Source organism: Pseudorca crassidens, chromosome 19 (assembly GCF_039906515.1).
Source record: "Pseudorca crassidens isolate mPseCra1 chromosome 19, mPseCra1.hap1, whole genome shotgun sequence".
Classification (NCBI taxonomy): Eukaryota; Metazoa; Chordata; class Mammalia; order Artiodactyla; family Delphinidae; genus Pseudorca; species Pseudorca crassidens.
Window position 1 is genome coordinate 56314837 of NC_090314.1, and position 26292 is coordinate 56341128.

General features: G+C 50.0%; 2 long non-coding RNA genes across 2 annotated transcripts; one reads left to right on the top strand and one right to left on the bottom strand.

The window, feature by feature from the left end:
* Positions 1-12018: 12018 nt before the first annotated feature.
* LOC137212566 (uncharacterized) lies at positions 12019-16150 on the bottom strand. Its single transcript, XR_010937531.1, has 3 exons — positions 15500-16150; positions 13638-13770; positions 12019-12374 (listed from the first exon to the last, which is right to left on the bottom strand). It is a non-coding gene; the product is annotated as an uncharacterized lncRNA (long non-coding RNA).
* Positions 16151-17763: 1613 nt separating this feature from the next.
* On the top strand, positions 17764-26003 carry LOC137211625 (uncharacterized). Its single transcript, XR_010937163.1, has 2 exons — positions 17764-18259; positions 23373-26003. It is a non-coding gene; the product is annotated as an uncharacterized lncRNA (long non-coding RNA).
* The last annotated feature ends 289 nt before the right edge of the window (positions 26004-26292 follow it).

The window sequence follows — 26292 nt, forward strand, 5'->3', positions numbered from 1 at the left end:
TTATTTGAGTATAATTGCTTTACAATGTCACATTTGTTTTTTAATGCCACAGGTTATGCCCACATAGCTGGCCAGGGTGGAGAACCATTGGAGAAACACCCATGTTCTAGATACATACCCACAGCCTTCAGATAAGCAGCAGAGTGACCCGAAACAAATGAGAGGAGAGTAGGGGACACTTCTGCTGGGGGGCACATCCAAGGACCCAGGATGCCGGCTCACACCACATTCCAAAACCCTCCCCTTTCTACTGTTTTACTCTTTTGAGGCTATGAACAGAACCACAGCCTAGCCCAACGTGGGGGGTCAGGTGCAGACCCTGCATCGGCCCGGGTGCTCTAACCGTGGCACTTCCTGGCTCTCTCCCGCTGCCCTCTGCATGACCCGATGGTCTGGCTAGAGGGGTCAGGAGGAGCTCAGCACCAGCAAGAGGCCCTGGGCAGGCAGGGGAGGGTCTCTGTCCGAAAGGGGAGCAGGACTCCAGGGAAGGAATTGGGGGAAAGTGGGTGATGTAGTACTGTTCGGGGGTGTCGTACTCAAAATACCTAGATGGTGGGCCATGCAAAGAAGGGAGGGGTGGGCTTCCCTGGTGGCGCAGTGGTTGAGAGTCCGCCTGCCGATGCAGGGGACGCGGGTTCGTGCCCCGGTCCGGGAAGATCCCACGTGCCGCGGAGCAGCTGGGCCCGTGAGCCATGGCCGCTGAGCCTGCGCGTCCGGAGCCTGTGCTCCGCAACGGGAGAGGCACAACAGTGAGAGGCCCGCGTACCGCAAAAAAAATAAAAGAAGGGAGGGGAGTTATATTAGTCTCCTAGGTATGCTGTAACAAGCGACCACAGACTGGGGGGCTTCAAACCATAGAAATGTATTATCGGGACTTCCCGGCGGTCCAGTGGTTAGGACTCGGTGCTTTCACTGCAGGGGGCCTGGGATCGATCACTGGTTGGGGAGCTAAGATCTGGTATGCTGTGCAGTATGGCAAAAAAAGAAAAAGAAATTTATTCTCTCACAGTTCTGGAAGCCAGAAGTCCTAAATCAAGGTGCTGGTAGAATCAGTTCCTTCTAGAAGCCCTGAGGGAGACTGTCACGTGCTCCTCTGCTGGCTTCAGGCGGGGCCCAGCACTCCTTGGCATCCTCGGCCTATAACTGCATCTCTCCGGTCTCTGCCCCTGTCTCCGTGTGACCTTCTCTGTGTGTGTCTCTCTGTGTCCTCTCCTCTTCTTATAAGGACCCCAGTCATTGGATTCGGGTTCACACTAATCCCGAATGACCTCATCTTAACTAATTACATCCGCAAAGACTTTGTTTCCAAATAAGGTTATGTTCTCAGGTTCCAGATGGACATGAATTGGGGGTGGGGGGGGCGGGCGGGCACTGTTCAACCTACTTCAGGGACCTGGTAGAAAGGGGCTGGAGTGATCAGAGAACGCCAAAGACTGGAGGTCCCTGAGGGGATGTGCCGCCATTGCTTTGTGTGACTCTGGACCCAGTTATTTCAAGGGAGTCAGAAACCTGGGCTTCTCACATGTGGTCACACAATTTTAAAATGCAGACTCAATATTTTTAGAACATTGTGCAAGACCGATAAAATCCATTGGAGGTCTGCCATCTGGGTCCTCCTGCAGATGTCACCCAAGGGCAGAGCAGGGAGCCCACCAGCCCTGCCCACCCAGCAAGTCCAGCTTCCCTGAGGCCAGGTTCCCCTCCCCACAGCAAAGACACAGTGCTGCCCCCAGGAAGGTCAAGACTCCTAGTGGTTCTAGGGGCTCCCTGGGGACCTCCCTGCCCCCTTGAGGGCCCCCCTGGAGTCTCCTGGGGCATCACAGCTTTGACTACACACCCACCTGCCCAAGGCTTCAAGGTTGCTTCTGGAGCTCACAGCGGCCTGGGGTGGGAAGAGGAGAGAAAGAAACATGTGGTTTACGGTGTTTGAAATCCCCATTTAATGTGCTCCGACCGCCGCAGCAGACAGCACATTAAGAGGCAACAGGCCATTGTCCTTTGCCGGAGAGCAGAGCATTAATAATGTCATAACAGCGTTCACTGACACTGCGCACAAATCATCAGCCGCCTCTCTGGGCGGGAACAAGAGCCGCACGCAGCCTAGCGCCGGGCCTGGCAGCTGAGAAGCGGGGAGAGCTACCGCTCCAATTCATCTTTCATGCTTTCTGTTTCACATTTAGCCTAATCTTCCGATTGAAAAGCAGTGTCTGGGGTTTATTTTTATTTATGACAGAAGGCCATTCTGCCGCACAGCTTGTGAGAGCAGGGAACACAGCCATCGTACTTCCCTGTTCTACAGGGAAGTTAGCGGCTGTGTCTGTGTCTGTGTCTGTGCGTGTGTGTGGACGGGCAGGGAAGCCCAGGACAGACTAGACAGGGGACCCTCCCAAGTGGACCCCATCCCAGCGCCGGAGACAAGGGCAAGCTCTTCATTTAACATGTTATTGAGCACCTACCAGGTGCCCAGAAATGACTCAGGGATTCTAAATATGTCACCACAGCTATATGGCTATTTTATTTAAATTTTCTTTAGCAGGGCAACTTGAAAAACATGACCCCCAGGACTCCCCTGGTGGTCCAGTGATTAAGACTCCGTGCTCCCAAGGCAGGGGGCACGGGTTCTATCCCTGGTCGGGGAACTAAGATCCTGCATGCCACGTGGCACGGCCAAAAAATGATAATAACCAAAAATTTTTTTAAAAGACCCCTTTCTTTCTGGACAGTTTCCCCAGTTGCATCACAGGTCACTGCAGGAGTACGGGAGCAGCCATCTGGGGTGAGCAGAATCGTGATCTCCCAAAGACGACCATGTCCCAATCCCCATAATCTGTGAATATGTTATGTAACGTTGCAAAAGGAGAGTAAGGCTGCAAGTGGAATTAAGGTTGTAAATCTGCTGACCTTAAAATAGGGAGATCATCCTGGATTATCTGGGTTGGCCTAATGTAATCACAAAAATCCTTAAATATGGAAGAGGGAAGCAGCGTGAAAAAGACTCGACCGGCCACCTCTGACTTTGAAGATGGAGAAAGAGGCCACAAGCCAAGGAATGCAGGTGGGCTCCGGAAGCTGATTCTCCCCAGAGCCTCCAGGAAGAAAACAGCCCTGCTGTCACCTTGACTTTAGCCCCATGAGATGCATTTTGGACTCCTGATCTCCAGAACAGCAAAATGATTGGTACATTTGTGTGGTTTTAAGTCACTACATGTGTGGTTACTTGTTACAGCAGTAATAGAAAGCTGACATACCGTCTTTTAGAGCCACCACTGCCAGGCACTGCAAAGGCTGATGCTCCCCGCACACAAGCTCATATCTCCACTTCACAGATGAGGAAACAGAGGTTCGGAGAGGTGAAGTATCTTGCTCAAGGGGTCACTGCAGATCCAGCCTCCAATCTCAAGCCCAGCAGACCTCAGAACCTATGTCACTCATTGTGTTCAAAACTCTGGTCCAGGGGTCCTGGGGGGCAGGCATGAGCAGGCATCCTCCAAAGAGTTCAGCCCCCAGGAGGAAAGCTCCCTCCCTCCAAGAGCTGCTGGTGGACATGGGAAGCCACCCAGCTGCCTCGGTTTCCCCCTTCTTCTCCCCGAATACCCCTGGATCATCTCAAAAGAGCAACTGCCCAAAGGCTCCCCTCTCTGGTGTCCATTCAGGCAAGGGTGATGCAGGATTTCAAGTTTCGCTGGGCTGTGTCTCAGACCACCTTGGAATCTGTCCCTTTTTAGCAAGATCTCCTGACATCCAACCCCATGTGGGACCGTCCCCTACTGAGAGGCACGGACCTCCCAACACCCGGCAGGTGTGGAAAGCAGTCCCTTCCCCCTTCATCAATCCCACTCTGCCTCTGCTTCCCACGCCCCAGCTTGTTGTGGGAGAGCCGTGATCCCTTCTAGGTCCCTTGAGAGGTTTGAGGAGGAGGCAGATGAGGGAGGGTGAAGATGCACTCCCCCAGCTAGGAGAAGGATTTTTATCTCTTGTTTACCAATGTGCCCCAAATGTCCTGGACAGTATCTGACACAAGCTACATCCAGTAGAGAAGTTTGGGCAGGGAAAAGTCGAAGGGCTGGTTCTAAGCAGCCCAGTTTCTAAGCCCAGCCTGACCTGTCGTCAGCTGGGGCCATTTCTCACTTTCCCTTCTGCACCCCACTTCTACTCCGCAAGCCCCCCCCCCATGAAGTATTCACTCCCACGCCGTCCAAAGAGTTCCTGCCCCAAACCTTCCCTACTTTCCACTGTCACCAAATCTGTTTCCTTTGTGCAAATCCCCATTCACTCTGAGTATCACCTCCAAGGTCAGCCTCCCTGTGCTATTCCTGGCTTTTTGGGGTGTATATACACATAGCCCCCAGGGCATGGCCTGGCCCCTGCCCTGCATGCTCACCTGTGCACCTGAAGGGCAGCAGTGTCTGCCCAGATCGAAGCTGCCTCATTCTGGGAATTCCCTGGTGGTCCAGTGGTTAGGATTCAGCTCTTTCCCTTCAGTGGCCCGGGTTCAATCCCTGGTCGGGGAACTAAGATCCCACAAGCCACTGCCTCACTCACTGCAGGAGTCTGGAGTTACAGGGGCCTGTGCTCCAATCCTGCCACCGCATCCCCGCCTTAATTGGGCAAATTACTGTCAGAGCCTCAGTTTCCTCATCTCTAAAGTAAGGATTGCACCTACTGTATAGCACAGGGAAATATACCGAATATCTTGTAATAACCTATAACAGAAAAGAATCTGAAAAAGAATATATATATATGATCCTACTGAAAACCCGAATGAACTTTTGGCCAGCCCAGTATGTGTGTATGTATAACTGAATCTTTGCTATAACCTTGAAATTAACACAACAGTGTAAGTTATCTATACTTCAATTTTTTAAATGGTTAAGTAAATAAATAAAGAGTGAGGATTGCACCTAAGGACTTCTCACGGGGCCTGATACCTAGTAAGTGCTGATTTTTGTCTGTCTTATTTTCCTACTAAATTATAAGCTCCTCAAGGACTAGATTCAGGCACAGAGAAAGATAAAATCATTGTTATTATTAGCTTCCATTTCTTGAGCACCCACCTTGCACCAGGTACGCGTCTCATCAATTTACACTAAGCCCGCAAGGTCGCAGCTACTATTTCACGAACAAACACTGAGACTCAAAGGATGGAGTAATTTCATTCCTAGGTCAGTTCCCAAGAGAAACGAGAGCACACAGCCACACACAAGCCAGTACACAAACGTCCACAGCAGCATGATTCAGAATAGCCAAAGAGTGTAAAAAACCCAGGCTGCTCACTGATGGATGAATGCATGAACTGTCGTGTGTCTGTATGATGGAATGCTATCTATTCAGCCTTAAGAAGGAATGATCCTCAAAAAATTAAAATAGAATCACCATATGATCCAGCAATTCCACCTCTGGGTATATACCCCAAAGAATTGAAAGCAGGGTCTCAAGAGCAGTGTTATTCACAACTGCCAAAAGGCGGAAGCATCCCACATGTCCACTAACAGAAGAAGGAAAAAATAAAATGTGGTCCATCCATACAATGGAACGTTATTCAGCCTTGAAAAGGAAGGAAGTTCTGACACACTACAACATGGATGGACCTTGAGAACATTATGCTAAGTAAAACAAGCCAGTCACATATTGTATTATCCCATTCATCAGAAAAGTACAGAACAGGCAAATCTATAGAGATGGAAAGTAGATTACTGATTACTATGGGCTTGGGGGAGGGGAATGGGAGTGGCTGCTTATGGGTAGGGGGTTTCTTTCTGGGGTGATGAAAATATGTAAGACTGGATAGTGGTGATATTTGCACAGTCTTATGAATATACTAAACCACTGAATTGTACACTCAAAAGGGGTGAATTTTATGTGAATTATATCTCGATTTTTAATAAATGAAATAACTTGCCCACAAGTACACAGTTAGTAAGGGGGAGAACCGAGATTGGAACCCAGATTCTGTCTCCAAGCCCGAGCTCCCTGGTTGCTCTGTGCTCTTGTATATCTGCAGACACAGCACAGAGGGCGCTGTGGACCAGACACCAAATAAATGCTGCTCTGACTGGCAAATGCTTAAGAAGTGAAGGACCAGGACCAGGCCCCTGGGTTCCCAGCGTGAAGACAGCCCTTGTTCCCGGCCTGTGACCCACCAAGCCCCCCTACCGAGGGTCTCCAGCGTGTTATTGCAAGTACTTAAAACTTTTCTCCTAGAATATGGGTCACAAGCCCTGTCTCCCCACCATCTTTTCTTCTCCAACTGATGAGAAAGAATCTTAATTAAGTGCCCCTTGGCTGCTGGTTTAATTCCATAAATATAAAATTGAGGCAAGCTAATAAAGCCATCAGTCATCCCAAATCCCAGCAGTTCTCTGAGGGCTTTTTTTTTTTAATAAATCCATCTTTAAGATGATAATGAATTAAGTCTTCTTTGGAATATCCGAGAAAGCTGTGGCCCAGTGAGGTGACACTGGGGAAAAAGGGACTTGTCACCCCTGCATGAAATCTCTCACAGGACCCCAGAGGGCACACACTTCCTCCCACCCCCTGTGAGGCCAGGCCTCCACCTCTCCACGGGGCCCCATCTCCTCAGCCTGTTCCTTCTTGCTTCTGCCCAGGGCGGCTGGGGGGCCGGGGTGGGGTGGGGTGTAGAGGGTGAGGGTGGAGGGGTGTGGGGAAATGGGGAGCTAGAAGTGCGCCCCCTCCTGGTCCCACTCTCTCACTTCATGGAAGTCAGAGGTATTTTGTGTGACTTTCCAGGAACACGTTGAGATGTCTCAGATGTCTCAGAGTATCCTGCCCTGCTCCTGAGCTGTACTCAGTCCCACCTGTCGGCACCTGTCCCACAGGTGTGGCCCGCCCAATCTTAGACTTGCCCTCAGGTGGAAAGGGGGGAGCTCAACGAACTCAGATGGTGACATTTTTCAGTTTTGTCCTAGACAGATTTCTCCTGACTCCGCCTGCATCTTTTTCCCTTGGTGATCCTACTGTGTGTCCTTTCGCTGTAATATACCTTAGTCGTAGGTACAACTCTATGCTGAGACCTGTGAGTCCTAGTGAATCACCAAATGTGGCAGCAGCCTCGGGAACCCCAGACACAGGGGAACCAAAGAGAAAGACGGGGACTAAGTGGAAATCCAATGAAAACTGTCTCCATTCAAAACAGGAATCAGTTTGTGCTATATTGATGGGTTACCTTGGCTACAAGTAATCTGAAAACTTAGAACCCCTTCAGCATAACAGTCATGGAAGACAGGAAGGGGCTGGCCTGGGTGAGGGTTGCAGTGCTGAATGGGATCCCGGATAGGCGTTGCAGGGAGTCAAACCCTCAGAGAACTGCCCAACATCCCAGGAGACAGGCACGGCCAAAGTCTGCTGGTGATGGGCCACCCAGAATGGTTAGGATAGGGGGGGCCCCAGGGCAGAAATCCTGCTCCTTGCCTGTAGTAAACTGGGCAGCTCCAGGCCCTGGGGCTCTGACCACACCCACCCTCTCCAGGCCTTCCCAGCTCATGTCACACCCTTTTCCAGGGCTGTAGATTCCAATCTGTCCCAAGGGAGGTCTTCCTGGTGACTTGTTTCCACATCCATCCCCCATCCTTCCTCCCCGTAATACATTTAGGCACCCATGATTCCTCCTGAGGGGGTCTACTGGGCCGTGCACTGTCCAAGGGGAAGACTCACCTCGCTTCTCACCTTGACCCACAATGCAGTTAGGGCATCAGGATTTGGCAGTGACCTTCAGAAGGTCTCCAACAATGAGAGTGGCCGGCAGGCATGACTGGGACACAGGGAGCAGAGCAGTGGCAACAGTATGACTCAGAGTCCCAGCAAGCGCCTTGGCCTGAGGGTGTTGGAAGCCATCCATCAGCTCCACACCAGCGCTCCTCCTGTTTCTCTCATCACAGAACAGATGACTCAGGACAGCCACATTCAAGGAAACAGGAGCCAAGCTTGGCTGCTCCTGCCCTGACCGGACACTGATTGATACTCTGACAACCTTGTAGAAATGGCATGCTGCAAAAGGGATGGAAGAGAAAGTGAACAGTGGGGTGACATTAATCTAAAAAGCTTCTACGTAAAGAAAAAGGAAAGCTTCTATGCAGCAAAGGAAACCATCAACCATCAAATAAATCAATAAATATTTTTAAAAATAGCATGAAAAGGCAACCTATGAGTTGGGAGAACATATTTGCAAACCCTGTATCCAATAAGGAGTTAATAACCAAAAAAAACCAAGAAATGCATACAACTTAATAGCTAAAAAAGGGACTTCCCTGGTGGTCCAGTGGCTAAAACTCTGCACTCGCAATGCAGGGGGCCAGGGTTCGGTCCCTTGTCAGGGAACTAGATCCAACATGCTGCACCTAAGATGCTGTGTGCTGCAACTAAGACCCGGCACAGCCTAAATAAATAAATAAATATTTTTAAAAATAGCAAAAAAAAAAAACAACCCCAAATAACCCAATTTAAAAATGGGCAAAGGACCTAAATAGACATTTTCCCAAAGAAGACATACAAATGGCCAAGAGGTACATGAAAAGAAGCTCAACATCACTAATCATCAGGGAAATGAAAAACAAAACCACAATGAGATATCATCTCACACCTGTTAGAATGTCTAGCATCACAAAGGCAAGAGAGGGCTTCCCTGGTGGCGCAGTGGTTGAGAGTCCGCCTGCTAATGCAGGGGACATGGGTTCGTGCCCCGGTCCGGGAAGATCCCACGTGCCGCGGAGCGGCTAGGCCCGTGAGCCACGGCTGCTGAGCCTGCGCGTCCGGAGCCTGTGCTCCACAACGGGAGAGGCCACAACAGTGAGAGGCCTGTGTACCACAAAAAAAAAAAAAAAAAGGCAAGAGATAGTGTTGGTGAGGATGTGGAGAAAGAGAGTTTTTGTGCACTGTTGGTGGGAATGTAAGCAGGTGCAGCCACTATGGGAAACAGTATGGAGGTTCCTTAAAAAACTAAAAATTTCCATGTGATTACCATATGATCCAGCAATCCCACTTTTGGGTATATACATGAAGGAAACGAAGTCACTGTCTTGAGGAATTATCTGTACTTCCATGTCCCTTGCAGCCTTATTTGCAATAGCCAAGGTATGGAAACAACCTAAGTGTCTATCGACAGATGAAGGATAAAGAAAAACTATATGGGGACTTCCCTGGTGGCACAGTGGTTAAGAATCCCCCTGCCAATGCAGGGGACATGGGTTCAAGCCCTGGTCCAGGAAAATCCCACATGCTGCGGAGCAACTAAGCCCGTGTGCCACAGCTACTGAAACCCGCATGCCTAGAGCCCGTGCTCCACAACGAGAAGCCACCGCAATGAGAAGCCCGCGCACCGCAACAAAAAGTAGACCCTGCTCACCGCAACTAGAGATAGGCTGCACGCAGCAACAAAAACCCAACGCAAAAAAAAAAAAAAAGAAATGAGGTTTTTTCCTCTCCTGATAACCAGGAAAAATAAGGAAACGATGAACAGGCTGAGGAAACAGCATAAACAGGCCTGAAAGAGTTAAGCAATCTTGGTTATTCTTTAGTTGTTACTACTAAGAAACACTTGTAGCTAGACTTGTCCTTCACAAAGCTGATTGCGCTCTGACTCCATACAAATTACCCTTTGCACCTGGCAACACTCTCCCCCTACACTCCCTTGTGGCACTCATCGTTTCAGAAAGAAGGTCACAGGCCGATAACTTCAGGAACACCAGACCCGGTTGATGAGCCGCCTGATGCCAGCTTTAGCCATGAATTTACAGAAGAAAAGAAATGCAAGACCTTCACTACTTTTGATCCTTTATCACATGCCCCAGACTGCGAGCCCCACATATAAAATCTTCTCCAATTCCCCAAGGAGGGGGCACAGTTCTCGAGGTGTTAGCCTACCGTGTCTTCCCTTTGCCTGGCAAAGAAAGTAAAAAGCCTCTCTATTTCTTATCTTCCAATTCTCTGTCTCCGTATTGTTATTCGGCATAGGTGCACAGGGAGCCAGATTTGGCAACAAGCTCAAGGGTGATACCAGGAGGCGGGAAGGATGCTCAGGTCCATGTCCTCATTAAGGAGGAGGGACGGGGCTTTCAGGCCTGGGCACCACTGGTAATGCTCGGCGGCCACTCACGGAGCTGCCTGGCTGCACCTTCTCCAGGGTGTCCCTGAGACATGGAGCCCAGAGGACAGAGCGCAGGCCGGGAGTCAGCAAGGGGAGGGGGCACCCTGTCCCACCTCTGGGCTGACTCCCTGGATGCTGTGCTGAGCGGCACTTTGCTGTCTTGCTGCTTCTTCTCGGTACAGGTTTCACTGGCGCTGGCCCACCTCCAAGGCTGGGCCTGAGCTCTTCTTCAGTGGGTCCGGGCCAGCGGGGTCCTTTCCACAGGGTCCGATCCACGGAAGCAGACATCTGTGCCAGGAAGGGTCTGAGCTGCTTCCCCACCCCGTGAGCTTGGGGTGAAGGTGGCGGCCCCAGCCTGAGGCAGGCCAAGCGGGGCCCCAGGATGCCGGGCCTGGGAGGGGCTCACAGGCCCAGTCTCTGCTGCTTCTCGTGGGTTCGTTCCCCTCACCCTGCAGATCCCCCTCATGGGAAACAGCCTGGGTCGTCTGAAGGCCCCACCCCACTTGTGCTCCTGTTCCCAAAGAGAGAATAAGACACCGTGTGTTAGTTTGCTCAGGCTGCCACAACAAAGTACCGCAGACGGTGGGCTGAAACAACAGAAATGGGTTTCCTCACAGTTCTGGAGGCTGAAAGTCCAAGGTCGAGGTGTCGGGGGTCTGGTCTCTCCTGAGGCCTCTCTCCTTGCCTGCACATGCTGCCTTCTTGCTGGGTCCTCACAGGGTCTCCCCGAGCACACACATCCCTGGCGTCTCTCCATGTCCACACTTCCTCTTCCTGTGAGGGCACAGTCACACTGGATCTGGGCCCATCCTAATGGCCTCGTTTTAACTTAATCACCTCCTAAAGGCCCTGTCTCCAAACACAATCACAGCCTGAGGCTCTGGGGTTGAAGGGACACAATTCAGCCTGTAACATACAGTCTACAGGACCTATTCCTGGACACTATTTTTTTTTTTTTTTTTTGGCCTTGCTGCGCAGCTTGTGGGAATCTTAGTTCCCCGACCAGGGATTGAACCCAGGCCCTCAACAGTGAAAGCACTGAGTCCTAACCACTGGACCGCCAGGGAATTCCCTAGACACTCTCAAAACAGGAGGAAACAAAGGCAGAAGCCACCTCCTCACCACAGCTGCCCGCCACTGCCTCCAAGAGACACAATCTCAGCTCGTCGCTATGACCCACCTCTGGGTTCAAATCCTGCACGATGGTAACGATCCAAATTATGTAAATTAAGTTTGGGGACAGGGACTTCCCCAGTGGCACAGTGATTAAGAATTCGCCTGCCAATGCAGGTGACACGGGTTCGATCCCTGGTCCAAGAAGATCCCACATCCCGCAGAGTAACTAAGCCCGTGCGCCACAACTACTGAGCCTGTGCTCTAGAGCCCACGAGCTGCAACTACTGAGCCCACGCCTGCGAGCCACAACTACTGAGCCCATGTGCCACAACTACTGAAGCCCGCACGCCTAGAGCCCGTGCTCTGCAACAAGAGAAGCCACCGCAATGAGAAGCCTGCACACCGCAACGAAGAGTAGCCCCCGCTCACGGCAGCTAGAGAAAGCCCACGCGTAGCAACAAAGACCCAACACAGCCCAAAAAATAAATAAATAAAATAAATAAATTTATTTAAAAAAAAAAAAAAGACTCCGTGTTTCCAATGCAGGGGCTGCAGGTTCAATCCCTGGTCAGGGAACTAAGATCCCCGCATGTGAGGAGGGGCAACCAAAAAAAAAAAAAAAAGGCAATAATAGGGAATTCCCTGGTGGTCCAGTGGTTGGGACTCTGTGCTTTCACTGCAGGGGACCTGCGTTCAATCCCTGGTCAGGGAACTAGGATCCTGCAAACCGTGCAGCGTGGCCAAGAAAAAGAAAGCAATGACATGTTAGCATAAATAACATTTTTTAATGAAAAAAACTCCAGTTTCCAATACAACACAATTTCTGCGCAAAGAAAGGCATCGTTTTACAATAGTGCAGCTCTCTTTAAGGTCTGGCGTACCCGAAGGCAGCTGGATTCTCATGTCTGTTTCTGCATTTGGTCAGCTTGTGTAAAGAAAAGTTCCTGGAGCTTTGTGAGGACCCCACTTTGAGAATGGGTGACTTAAATGAAGCCCCTGGTCCCTAGTCTCTGGTACAAACAGGAGCTCGATAAACGTGCACCCCCTTCCCTGGGCACAGGGCTGGGTGGCGCCCCTGGGTTCTCTGGGGACGCTGTCAGGCTTGTGCCATTGATCCTGTAGCTAATTCAGCAGCACGGGGGTGGCCTCGTACCAGGTCCTAGAGGCAATGGGAAGTGACAAGATTGGAAGGTGGTGATGAGACAGGATAGAATTGACCCAGAAAAGCAAACTTTGATGTGCTAAAAATATCCATCAGTTAGGCAACCCCCCGGCCCCGCCCCCCCACTGTCTCTCCAGATTCAAATCCAGGAAGTGCCAAATGCAAAACGCCAAGCCAGGATTGAGACCAAGCAATTAGACCATTTAAGACAAACTTTCAAAGCTCAGACCCCCAGACGTTTAAATCTCACAAAGAAAATGTGCATTCGGTGTACACAATGAGAGCAAATCAGTTTCCCTTTTTCGTTCCCTTCTCCGCCCCTGCTCAGAGGCAAGCGGTGGAAGAAAATAAGCATAATTGGGCACAGACAAGGCAAAAATAAATTTAGCAACAAAGGGAACATCTCTGGGGGAGGTGCAGAGCTGATGTGGCCGTGTAGAGGTGGGGAGCGATGGCCCCCAGGGCTCAGCAGGCTGAGGCCCTGGATGACAGGGGCTGGACAGAGAGACCACTCTCTGGGGGTCTTTGCTGAATCCACAGGGATCAGTGATGAGGGCAGCCCCCCAGGCTGGGGAGGACTTCTCTTCCATCCAAGATGGGTGGCTGTCCTCCCTGACTGAGCCCTCAAGGGGCTCTCAGGTTCTCTGCAGGAACAGAACTTGCAGGTGGCCGTTGGAAGAACATAGTCCAATCGCTGCCCAAAGACTGCTATTCAGCCTCGCCCTGGCTCAGAATCGACCTTTGTGCCTTTCTCTCAATCATGAGACGCCACCAAAGGTCAGGGACTAGACCCAATCAGATACTGTCCTTCACCCCTGACCTCTGCTGAATGACAAGCAACCTCCTGCTAAGAAGGTTGCATTCTCATCCATCCAAGGGTCCCAGCCTCCAACAGATGACATCCTGTAACTACACTGAGCTGCCACCGGGCAAGGCAGAAGCTTCCAGAGGGGCAGTTTGGAAGGCTCTCTCTTCAGCTGCCATAACAAAACGTCATAGACTTGGGGGCTTAAAGAACAGAAATTTAGGGCTTCCCTGGTGGCGCAGTGGTTCAGAGTCCACCTGCCGATGCAGGGGACACGGGTTCGTGTCCCGGTCCGGAAAGATCCCACATGTCGCGGAGCGGCTGGGCCCGTGAGCCATGGCCGCTGAGCCTGCGCGTCTGGAGCCTGTGCTCCGCAACGGGAGAGGCCACAACAGTGAGAGGCCCGCGTACCGCAAAAAAAAAAAAAAAGAACAGAAATTTATATTCTCACAGACCTGGAGGCTGGAAGTCCAAGATCAGGGTGCCAGCATGGTCGGGGTCTGGTGAGAGCTCCCTTCCTGGCTTGTAGACAGCCGCCTTCTTGCTGTGTCTTCACATGGTGGAGAGAGCGAGCTCTGATGTCTCTGCCTGTAAGAGCACCAATCCCATCATGAGGACTCCATCTACGTGACGTCATCTAACCCTAATTACCTCCCAAAGGCCCCCCTCTCCCGTTATCATCACACTGGGGGCTGCGGCTTCAACCTGTGAGTTTGGGGACAGGGATGTTCAGTCCGTAACACTCTGTAAGGCTCCTTCGCCACTGTCCCCCCACAAGGGACCAGGGAGGCTGCTTGGGGCCGCCAGCAGGGAGGGGGATCCATCAATGCCCTGCATCCCTATAGCATCATCATTTACGAGGAGACACTCCTGGAATGAAATGCGAATCAGAGCAGCACTCTGTCCTTTCCATCTCTGTGAGCTACCCTCCCAACCTCGCCAACACATACACATACTTCCACTCCCCACACTTGCCGCACAAAAGGAATGCCCCTCCACAGCAAGCCCACATAAACAGTCAGCATTCCATATCAGAAGAAAAGCTCTGGTTTTCTTGTTTTGTCGTGGGGGACGGGAGGAGAGAGGAGACGCCCAATACTTCACGTGACTGTGATACGTCTGTAATTCTGCCAACCTCTTGCATAGATGATTTAACCCTCATACCACCTTACGAAGTAGGTGGTATTATCCCCACTTTATAGATGGGAAAACTGAGGTCTGACAGCTGGGAAGTCGTGAGGCCAGGGTCCTGAAGGGTCTGTCCTGTCCCACATCCATGCACTTGCTAATACATCACACGCCCGGAAGAGCCAGGCGGAGTGGGGCTCCCCACAAAGGGCAGTAGATCTTGGGAGGAGGAAGAGATAAAAAAGCAGAAGTAGGACCTGGCCGAAGTTCCCGATCAAAAGTAGTCATTCCAGGGCCCCCTTTAGTTGAACGGAATGGGACCACATGCCCTGTAATTTCCTAGGATTCTAAGCTGCTTTAAAATATGTCCTTGTTCAGGAAAGGAAGAGAGTGTCCTGATTCCTGCTCACCCTCCCCCAGTTCTCTGCCCAGTGGCCTAAGGAGCTGGCCTGGCCCATTCGGTGGGGTGGTCCCCTCTAGCCAGAGCTGAGCCTTGCCGAGTCATTTCCACCACAAGTGGCAATGGAGAGAAACCACTGTCTAGGACCTTGATTTCTCCAGGGTAAGCACGATCCGGTGGCAGCATCAACGTGGGTCTGGCCGAGCTCCCCTAGAGGATGGAGTCTCCCCCTGCCCATTTTTCAGGCAGAGCCCCAATCTGCAAACCTACAACTGTTGACAAACAACTTTTCATGCTGACATTTGAGAGCTGGCATTTTCTTTTTCTTTTCTTTAATATTTATTTACTTATTTATTTGGCCGCACCGGGTCTTAGTTGCAGCATGTGGGATATAGTTCCCCGAATAGGGATTGAACCCGGGCCCCTTGCGTTGTGAGCTCAGAGTCTTAACCACTGGACCACCAGGGAAGTCCCTGGCATTTTCTTATATGTGCAGCTACCTGCTCTTATACACATCTGTAATTTGCGGATTTTAACTGGATTTTAACTTCTATCACAGACAGAAGCAAAGTGGTTTGCAAAGTGTACAATATGATAAAGTCAAATAAATTAATGGGCCACCGAGTGGGTCTCTCTCTTCCAGATAGCCAGGAAGAGCATGCTCCTGACCTATAAATCTGTGGATGTTAATAGCTCCCACGGAACCAAAGTCACACTCCCCTGACACATATTCGTTCCCATAGGCTGTGAACTGGTAGGCGGCTCCGACGATGGCCCCATGATCCTCACCTCTGTGTCCCTGTGGAATCTTCTTTGCTGGAGCGTGGGCTGGACCGAAGGACCTGCTTCTAACAAGTAGAAAACACAAAAGCGATGGGATGTCCAAGATTAGGTTACACAAATTCTGTGGCTTCTGTCTTGCCTGCTCCTTTCTTGCCCTCTCTGGGGGAAGCTGCCCTGGAGGACTGCCGTCTTTGGAAAAAAAAAAGAAAGGAATGTGAGGCTGCCCACTGTGCATGGGGGGATCTTTCTAAAGCTTCCCCTGCAGACTTCCCCCATGAAGGCACTGCCCTTCTGGCGTTAAGGATTAACACCACACCTCTAGTGAGGCAGGCAACCAGCTTCTCCCCTACCATAAACCCCCAGGCTGGGACTTCCCTGGTGGTCCAGTGGTTAGGACTCTGAGCTTCCAATGCCCGGGGCCCGGGTTCGATCCCTGGCAGGGAAGTAAGATCCCGAAAGCCACGCAGCCTGGCCAAAAAAAACAAAAAAAAACCTAGGCTTGGAGCACGTTCCCCACCACCACCACCAAAACAGAGGCTCTGGTACCTCCGTAACAAGATCCAACGATGAAATGCTTTCTCCCATTTTAATTAATCCACGTAGAATTTCATCGGCAGAGCTGCGCCCTCTCTCCAGCCAGGAGACAGCAGGTGTGGAGCCTCGTTCCCCAGCGCTTGCCAGCCGGGCCCTTCCAGTTGCTGACGGAGATTCCCAGGAAGAAACCTCAGCCGTACTGAAAGGACGAGGCTGCGCTGAGCAAGACGTCCCAGGGCTTCAGAGACCCTGGGCCTCATCCCCCACCCCGTTGTCTCACCCTCGGAGCAGAGTTGGGAGAGAAGGGAAGCCCTCATCACCTTCCCCTGGAGGAGCCCCTATAGCCGCGGAAGTCACAGCGCGCCTGCCAACTGGTCCTGTTCAACCTCCACCATCCGATGGCCTCCACGGCCACCTGAGCCCCCAAGGCCCAGAGCAGAGGTGCCTCGCTCAAATTCAACAGGCAGCTAGTGAGGGGTTGAGCTGAGACCCACTCTCCACTGGTACAGACCCCTGGCTGGCCCACGTGTCCCCAGCTGGGAGCTGTTACAGAGCCAGCGGGAGGGTAAGGCTCCAACCCAGGAAACGTGGTAAAGAGATGGAGGATCCCACGGGCTCCATCCAGCAGCCACGGTCATGGTCACAGGAGCCCCTCCAGAGGCAGGCCCAGATTCAGAATGTGCAGAGCCCAGAGGGAGGCCCACGGTGTGAGACCTAGAACATGGACTGCCTTTATGGACCATCCGGGAGCTGAGGAAAAATGGGATGAATGGAGTTCCAGGGACAGTAGTCTTAAGAAGAAGGGTCTTCAGTTTGTTTTGTGTTCAAGACTGGGAGTGGTTTACAAGGTGAGGAAAATGTGCTGGGGGTGGAGGGAGAGCCTGCAGATGTGAGAGAGAGGCCGTCAGACAGTCCACCTTTCAGAGAGTCCTGGGGGGGAAGGACAGCTCAGAAACACAGCTGCAGCTGCACCCCAAAGCACACTCACTCTCCGAACGGTGGCCCCCCCAAAATATTTGTCCACTTCCCGGATCCTGTGCGAGTGACCTTATTTGGAAAAAGACTCTATGCATATGTCATTAAACCAGGGGTCTCATGATAAGATTATCCTGAATTATCAGGTTGGGCTTAAATCCAATGACACCTGTCCTTATAAGGGAAAGGCAGGGGAATTCCCTGGCGGTGCAGCGGTTAGGACTCCGTGCTTTCACTGCCAAGGGTGTGGGTTCAATCCCTGGTCAGGGAACTAAGGTCCCACCAGCCTGCAGTGCAGCCAAAAAAAAAAAGAGAGAGAGAGAGAGAGAGAAAGAGAGAGAGAAAGGCAGAGGGAGATTTGGGAGGCAGAGATTGAGTGATGTGGCCACAAGCCAAGAAGCACCTGGAGCCTCCGGAAGCTGGAGGAGGTGAGGAAGGACCTTTCCCTAGAGGCTCCGGAGGGAGCATGCTCTGCTGACACCTTGATTTTGATGTCTGCCTTCCAGAGCAGTGAGCAGATAAACTTGTGTCGTCTTATACCTACACACAATGGAATACGACTCAGCCACAAAGGGGAATGAAATGTTGTCATTTGCAACAACGTGGATGGACTTGGAGGGTATTATGGTAAGTGAAATAAGTCAGACAGAGAAAGACAAATACTGTATGATCTCATTTATATATGGAATCTAAAAATACAACAAACTAGTGAATATAACAAAAAAGAAACGACTCACAGGGACTTCCCTGGTGGCGCTGTGGGACTCGAGGGACATTGTTCCAGCTAATGATTAAGAACTCTCCAGACAATAGGGGCTTCTTAGACAATGGGTGAATTTCCAGGATGTCCGGCCCCCTTCCGAGAAGGAGGGGAGATAACAAAATGTAAAAAAGGTGTCTGTCAAAGACCAATCAGGCAGCTGGGGACAAGTTCCCTCTCTGGTCCGAGCCTAAGCCGGGACCAATCAGCAGGAGAACACAACCAAATCTATAATTTACATACGGGGAAGTGGGAACCTATAAAACTGACATATTCGCGCCCAAAAGGGTTCCTTCTTCGACCTCCTGCGTGAGGACCAAGGAACCCCGGTGCACCGGCCTTCAATAAACCTCTTGCGTTTTGCATCGACTTCCGACTCTTGTTGTTTCCTGGGCGAGTCGAAACTCCTAGGAGACCGCGCAGGTCTAACATTTGGGGGCTCGTCCGGGATTCCACTCGCCCCGGACCACAAGAACATCGGGAGTTGGAGGTACCAGGTAAGCTCGAGCTTGATTGTCTGTTTGTCCCTTGTTCTTTGTGGGCCATTATCGGAGGAAAGCCGTAAGAATCGGCTTATTATGGAATCTGTATCGGACCTCTGGCTAGGCAGACGTGCTAATAGCCGGCGTCCATGAGCCCTAGGGGACGCCCTAGTGGCTCATCTGGAAGGAGAGGCAAACTCTGTCTCCCCTTCACTCGGTTTCGGCAGTTCCCTTGGTGATAACTGCCATCTGAAGAAGTTTCGGTTTTGAAGCGAGCTCGCGGTGGCCCATACGTATATGTGTTTCGTGGAGTTTTAACTGTTTCTGTATTGTGGTCTATTCTTCTTCTCTGACGGACGACAATGGGACAAACTATGACGACTCCTCTTTCCCTTACCCTAAGCTATTGGACCGAAGTTCGGGCCAGAGCCCATAATTTTTCGGTAGAGGTAAAGAAAGGAAAGTGGCAGACTTTGTGTGCCTCTGAATGGCCAACATTTCAGATAGGATGGCCCCCCGAAGGATCCTTTTTATTAGACAAGATTAAGCTGCTGAAGTCTAAGATATTTAATATAGATCCCCACGGACATCCAGACCAAGTACCATATGTCTTGGTCTGGGAAGATTTAATTCTCTCCCCACCTCCGTGGGTCCGGCCCTTTGTTTCCTCAACAGGTACGTCCGCGCATACATCAGCAGCGTCGGAGATATTAGCCTTAAAGAAAAACCCCAACACGGAGAAGCTACCCGACGCCCCGGATCTACCGAAGGCGATTTATCCTGACCCGCAGTCCGATTTGCTGCTTTTGGATTCCCCACCCCCTTATCCTCCGGCCCCGAATCCCCTACCACCTAGAGGACCCCCAGCTCCACTGCCCTCGGCACCAAGGGAACCATCCATGATGGAAGAAGAAAGGGGTCCCTCAGTGGGCACTAGGAGCCGGAGGGCTATCTCCCCGGACTCCACTGCCCTACCTCTTAGAGAATATGGCCCCCCCGATGGCCAAGGGAATAGACCTCTCCAATATTGGCCCTTTTCCTCTGCAGATCTTTATAATTGGAAAATGCATAACCCAACTTTTTCCGAAAATCCACAGGCCCTTACCGCTTTAATAGAATCTCTTGTTTTCTCCCACCAGCCCACATGGGATGATTGTCAGCAGCTGCTCCAGACTCTCCTAACAACTGAGGAGAGGCAACGGGTTCTTTTAGAAGTCAGAAAAAATGTATTAGGCGACAATGGGCAACCTACCCAGCTGCCTAACGAGATTGATACTGGTTTCCCACTCGTCAGGCCAAACTGGGATTTCAATGCCCCGGAAGGTAGGGAGCGCCTGAAAATGTATCGCCAGGCTCTGGTGGCGGGTCTCCATGGAGCGGCCAGACGGCCCACTAATTTGGCTAAGGTAAGGGAAGTAACTCAGGGGCCCCAGGAATCGCCAACTGTGTTCCTGGAACGTTTAATGGAAGCCTTTAGAAGCTTTACCCCTTATGATCCAACTTCGGAGGGACATAGGGCTACTATAGCAATGGCTTTCATAGATCAAGCGGCCCCTGATATTAAGAAGAAATTACAGAGGCTAGATGGCTTGCAGGGATTTTCGCTTCAGGAGTTAGTAAAAGAGGCAGATAAAGTATATAACAAAAGAGAAACAGAGGAAGAGAAGGAAGAAAGAAAGCAGAAAGAGCAGGAAGCCCATGAAATAAGACGGGATAAGAGACAGGAGAGGAATTTAAGTAAGATACTGGCCACTGTGGTTGGAGGAAGAAATATAGGGGATAGAAATAGGCAGGAAGGGCGAACGGCAGACAGAAGGCGGCCATTAGACAAGGACCAATGTGCCTACTGTAAAGAAAAAGGACATTGGGCGAGAGAATGCCCTAAGAAAAAGAATGGAGGAAGGCCAACCAAAAACAAAATCTTAACATTGAAAGAAGACTAGGAAAGTCAGGGCTCGAACCCTCTCCCCGAGCCCCGGGTAACTCTTAAAGTGGAGGGGGAACCTGTTCAATTTTTGGTAGATACCGGAGCCCAGCACTCCGTCCTTCTCCACTCAAAAGGTCCTATCTCAGCTAAAAGGTCATGGGTACAAGGAGCCACTGGGAATAAACAATATTCATGGACCACACGAAGGACAGTAGATCTTGGGATTGGACGAGTAACCCATTCATTTTTGATTATTCCGGAATGCCCCTATCCTTTGCTGGGAAGAGATTTACTCTCCAAAGTAGGGGCTCAAATCCACTTTCAGCCAGAAGGTCCCACCATAACTGATAATAAGGGAAGGTTACTTCAAATATTGACTATGAAATTAGAAGATGAATATAAATTATACGAGCAGCCTTCATCCTCACGAGTTAATGTTACTGATTGGGTAACTCGGTTCCCGCAAGCCTGGGCAGAAACTGCCGGAATGGGGATGGCCAAAAATCGGCCCCCGGTGCTAGTGGAACTCAAGGCAACTGCCACCCCAATAACGGTCCGTCAATACCCCATGAGTAGAGAAGCCAAAGACGGTATCCGTCCCCATATACAGAGGCTACTAGACTTGGGCATCTTAATAAGATGTCAATCAGCATGGAACACCCCTCTCCTGCCGGTAAAGAAACCAGGAACAAATGATTATCGGCCGGTGCAGGATCTACGAGAGGTAAACAAACGGGTGGCAGACTTCCACCCCACAGTTCCAAACCCTTACAACCTCCTGAGCACTCTTCCACCTCAACATATGTGGTATACTGTTTTGGACCTTAAAGATGCTTTTTTCTGTTTAAGACTCTCTCCCCTGAGCCAACCCTACTTTGCCTTCGAATGGAAAGATCCAACATCGGGAATGTCTGGTCAGCTGACATGGACACGGCTACCTCAGGGATTTAAGAACTCCCCGACCATCTTTGATGAAGCCCTCCATCAGGATTTGGCATTATATAGAGAATCAAATCCCCAGGTAACATTACTCCAGTACGTTGATGATATTTTATTAGCTGCTGAGACCCAAGAAGATTGTATCAAGGGTACTGAAAAACTGTTAACGGAACTTGGAACCCTGGGATATAGAGCCTCAGCCAAGAAAGCACAAATATGCCAACAACAGGTCAGTTACCTGGGGTATCTATTAAAAGGGGGGCAAAGATGGCTCACGGAGAGCAGAAAGGATACGGTGGCCCAAATTCCGGCTCCCAAAAACGCCAGGCAGGTTAGAGAATTTTTGGGGACGGCCGGATTCTGTAGACTATGGATTCCAGGGTTTGCTGAGCTGGCAGCCCCATTGTACCCCCTAACCAAAAACAGCACTCCTTTCGTTTGGGGCGATAAGGAACAACGGGCTTTTGACCAAATCAAACGAGCTTTACTTTCAGCTCCAGCCCTAGGACTGCCAGATGTAACCAAACCTTTTCATTTATATGTGGCCGAAAATAAGGGCATTGCAAAAGGAGTATTGACTCAGAAATTGGGTCCCTGGAATCGCCCAGTTGCTTATTTGTCAAAAAAATTGGACCCTGTGGCATCAGGATGGCCCACCTGTTTAAAGATAATCGCTGCAGTGGCCGTTCTAGTCAAAGATGCTGACAAACTAACTTTAGGACAAAATCTAACGATAACAGCTCCTCATGCCCTGGAAAATGTAGTCCGTCAACCACCGGATAGGTGGCTAACTAATGCCAGGATGACCCATTACCAAACCCTGTTGCTAAACTCAGATCGCATCAAGTTTGCTCCAGCCACAGGACTCAATCCAGCCACCTTGCTACCTGATCCTGACTTGGAAGGCTCCACCATCATACATGATTGTCAGGAAGTACTAGCCGCAGCACACGGCAGTAGGCCAGATCTGATGGACCTGCCCCTCCCTGATGCTGATTTCACCTGGTTCACGGATGGGAGCAGTTTCCTGGAGGAAGGTAAGCGTCGAACTGGGGCAGCCATAGTAGACGGAAAACAAGTCATATGGGCAGCGGCGCTACCACAAGGGACCTCAGCCCAACGAGCTGAATTAATTGCCCTGACGAGGGCATTAGAGATGGCAGAGAATAAAAAAGTAAACATCTACACAGACAGTAGATATGCGTTTGCTACCGCTCATATCCACGGTGCCATTTACCAACAGAGAGGGCTACTAACTTCAGGTGGCAAAGAAATTAAAAACAAAGACGAAATCGTGGCTTTGTTGACTGCACTCATGCTTCCTACTAAAGTCAGTATCATCCACTGCCCTGGACATCAAAAAGGAAATACCCCAATAATTAGGGGAAATAATATGGCTGACCAAGTGGCCCGAGAAATAGCATCGGGAGAAGTCATTTTAGGACTGTCAGATAAAGTTCCTGAAAAACCAGGCCGCGATGAAGAAATCATCCCGGCCACAACAAAAGGAACTTTGTCCCCTCAGCAAGCAGAATCCATGTTACAACAGATGCACAGATGGACACATTTGGGGACTAAAAAGATGGTAGCCTTGTTACAAAAAGCCGGGTACGAAACCCCTGGAATGACAAAATTAGCTGAACAAATTGTGCAGGAATGCGTCCCATGTCAACAGGTAAATGCTCACAAAGGGAAACTTGAAACTGGAAAGAGACTCAGGGGGGACCGCCCAGGAACTTACTGGGAAGTGGACTTTACCGAAGTGCGTCCTGGAAGGTACGGTAATAAATACCTTTTAGTTTTTGTAGACACTTTTTCAGGATGGATAGAGGCTTTCCCAACAAAGAAAGAAACAGCTGCTGTAGTAGCCAAGAAGATTTTAGAAGAAATTTTTCCTCGATTTGGAGCATCAAAGGTAATAGGGTCTGATAATGGTCCAGCCTTCGTCGCCCAGGTAAGTCAGGATGTGGCCAGATATTTGGGGACTGATTGGAAATTACATTGTGCCTATAGACCCCAAAGTTTAGGTCAGGTAGAAAGAATGAATAGGACTCTAAAAGAGACCCTAACTAAATTGTCCTTGGAGACTGGCGGTACCGATTGGACGGTGCTCCTTCCTTTGGCCCTATTCCGGGTTAGAAATACACCTTCCCGATACCATCTTACTCCTTTTGAAATATTATATGGTGCCCCGCCTCCCCTCCTCACTTTAGGAAAAGAAATAAAACCTGATTGTCAAAATAACACTGACTTATATGCTAGGCTACTGGGACTCCAATTGGTCCAGAAAGAAATATGGTCCCAACTCGCCAAGGCCTACCAACCGGGAACACCGGGAGAAACTCATCCTTTCCAAGTCGGAGACTCCGTATACGTCCGTCGGCATCGAACCCAGACGTTGGAACCTCGATGGAAAGGACCATACACCGTCCTCCTCACCACCCCAACGGCCATAAAAGTGGACGGCATCGCTGCCTGGATCCATGCTTCACATGTGAAGGCTGCACCAGCGACGGCATCATCAGGATGGCGGGCCCAAAGAACCGACAACCCGCTCAAACTCAAGCTTCTACGAAGCTAAGACTTATAATTTTGGTTTTACTGCCTTTACTGACTGTAAGTGATTTTAGCCCTCACCTCCCCCAACGTTTAAATTGGCAGGTAATTTCTCAGACTGGAGATGTAACCTGGTCCATTAGTCATACTGCACCCCCCTGGACCTGGTGGCCAGATCTTTTTCCTGATGTTTGTAAATTGGCTATAGGAGCACCTTATTGGGATACAGAAGATTCTCATGATATGAACACTGCCCCTTCCAAAGTTTCGGAAACTGATTGGTTTGGGCCGGGTTGCAAAAATGCAGGCAAAAGAATGATGCTTGGTATCCTCACTTTCTACGTATGCCCCGGGTTCCACCGCCCTTGATCTCTGAATTATAAATGTGGTGGAACTGAAAACTTTTATTGCAAAAGCTGGGGATGTGAAACTACCGGGGATACTAATTGGAAACCCACCTCAACTTGGGATTTTATTACTGTAACGGCTAATTATTCTCATAATGAGGATACCGGACACCGGAGTAAATGTTCAGGATGGTGTCATCCCCTTAAAATTTCCTTTAGTAATCCCGGAAAAAGAGATAAAAAAATGGATAAATGGTCATTCTTGGGGCGTTAGATTTTACATGAGGGGATATGATTTAGGAATATTAATGACCCTTAAGCTAAAGATTGAGACTCCTGCTCCTATATCAATAGGCCCAAATCCCATACTTGGCCCCCCTTTGCTTCCCCCGGCCCCTTCAACTACGTCAACAAAGAATGAGGCTAATGAAACCTCTGGATCCAAAGAACCCACAGTTAAGCCTGGGACTCCTCAGGATAGGATGCTTTCTTTGGTGCAGGCAGCCTTTACGGTTCTCAATGCTACAAACCCAGAGGCTACAAAATCATGTTGGCTTTGCTATGCTGCCCCTCCCCCTTATTATGATGCTATAGGATATAGCTCCAACTATACTAATTCTACCTCCTCAGACCAATGTCGATGGAAGCAAGAAGGGAACAGTAAATTAACCCTGTCCTCGGTTTTTGGAAATGGTACTTGTATAGGAACACCTCCCCAGTCCCATAGACACCTTTGTCATGATTTTAGCCTCCCTTCAGGCTCAGGATATCTTGTACCTCCTCAAGATGGATGGTGGACATGTAACACGGGGCTCACCCCTTATGTCTCTTTAGAGGTTCTTAATACTTCAGCTGACTTTTGTGTGTTAGTGCAATTAGTCCCTAGACTTATCTACCATTCAGACTCATCCTTTTTAGATGAATATGTAGGAAAAACAAAAAACAAAAGAGAACCTGTAACCCTCACATTGGCTGTCCTTCTAGGACTAGGAATATCTGCCGGGATAGGAACAGGAACCACAGCCCTCATACAACAACCCCAGTATTATGCAAGTTTAAGACAGGCTGTAGACATCGACCTTCGAGCATTAGAAAGTTCCATAACTCAACTAAAGGAATCACTCACCTCACTTTCAGAAATGGTGTTGCAGCCTAGATTTGCTGTTTCTTAAGGAAGGGGGATTATGCGCCGCTCTAAAAGAAGAATGTTGCTTTTATATTGATCATTCAGGAACCATTACCAAAACCATGGATAAACTAAGGGAACGCTTAGATAAAAGGCAAAGGGAGAGAGAGAACGAAAAAGGATGGTTTCAATCATGGTTTGATAAGTCCCCCTGGTTTACCACCTTAATCTCTACTCTGTTGGGACCTCTTATTGTTTTATTGTTGATTTTAACTTTTGGACCATGTGTTCTAAATCGCTTGATAGCATTTATTAGAGAACGTATCAGTACTGTACAAGTTCTAATGTTAAGACAACAGTACCAAAGTTTACGAACAGACGGTTGAGATTCCATGATTGGAATCAATAGTCACAAGAAAAAGGGGGGAATGTGGGACTCGAGGGACATTGTTCCAGCTAATGATTAAGAACTCTCCAGACAATAGGGGCTTCTTAGACAATGGGTGAATTTCCAGGATGTCCGGCCCCCTTCCGAGAAGGAGGGGAGATAACAAAATGTAAAAAAGGTGTCTGTCAAAGACCAATCAGACAGCTGGGGAGAAGGAGGGAGATAACAAAATGTAAAAAAGGTGTCTGTCAAAGACCAATCAGGCAGCTGGGGACAAGTTCCCTCTCTGGTCCGAGCCTAAGCCGGGACCAATCAGCAGGAGAACACAACCAAATCTATAATTTACATACGGGGAAGTGGGAACCTATAAAACTGACATATTCGCGCCCAAAAGGGTTCCTTCTTCGACCTCCTGCGTGAGGACCAAGGAACCCCGGTGCACCGGCCTTCAATAAACCTCTTGCGTTTTGCATCGACTTCCGACTCTTGTTGTTTCCTGGGCGAGTCGAAACTCCTAGGAGACCGCGCAGGTCTAACAGCGCAGTGGTCAAGAATCCACCTGCCAATGCAGGGCACACGGGTTCGAGCCCTGGTTCGGGAAGATCCCACATGCCACGGAGCAACTAAGCCCATGCGCCACAACTACTGAGCCTGCGTTCTAGAGCTCGCGAGCCACAACTACTGAACCCGCGTGCCACAACTACTGAAGCCCACGTGCCTAGAGCCCGTGCTCCGCAACAAGAGAAGCCACCGCAATGAGGAGCC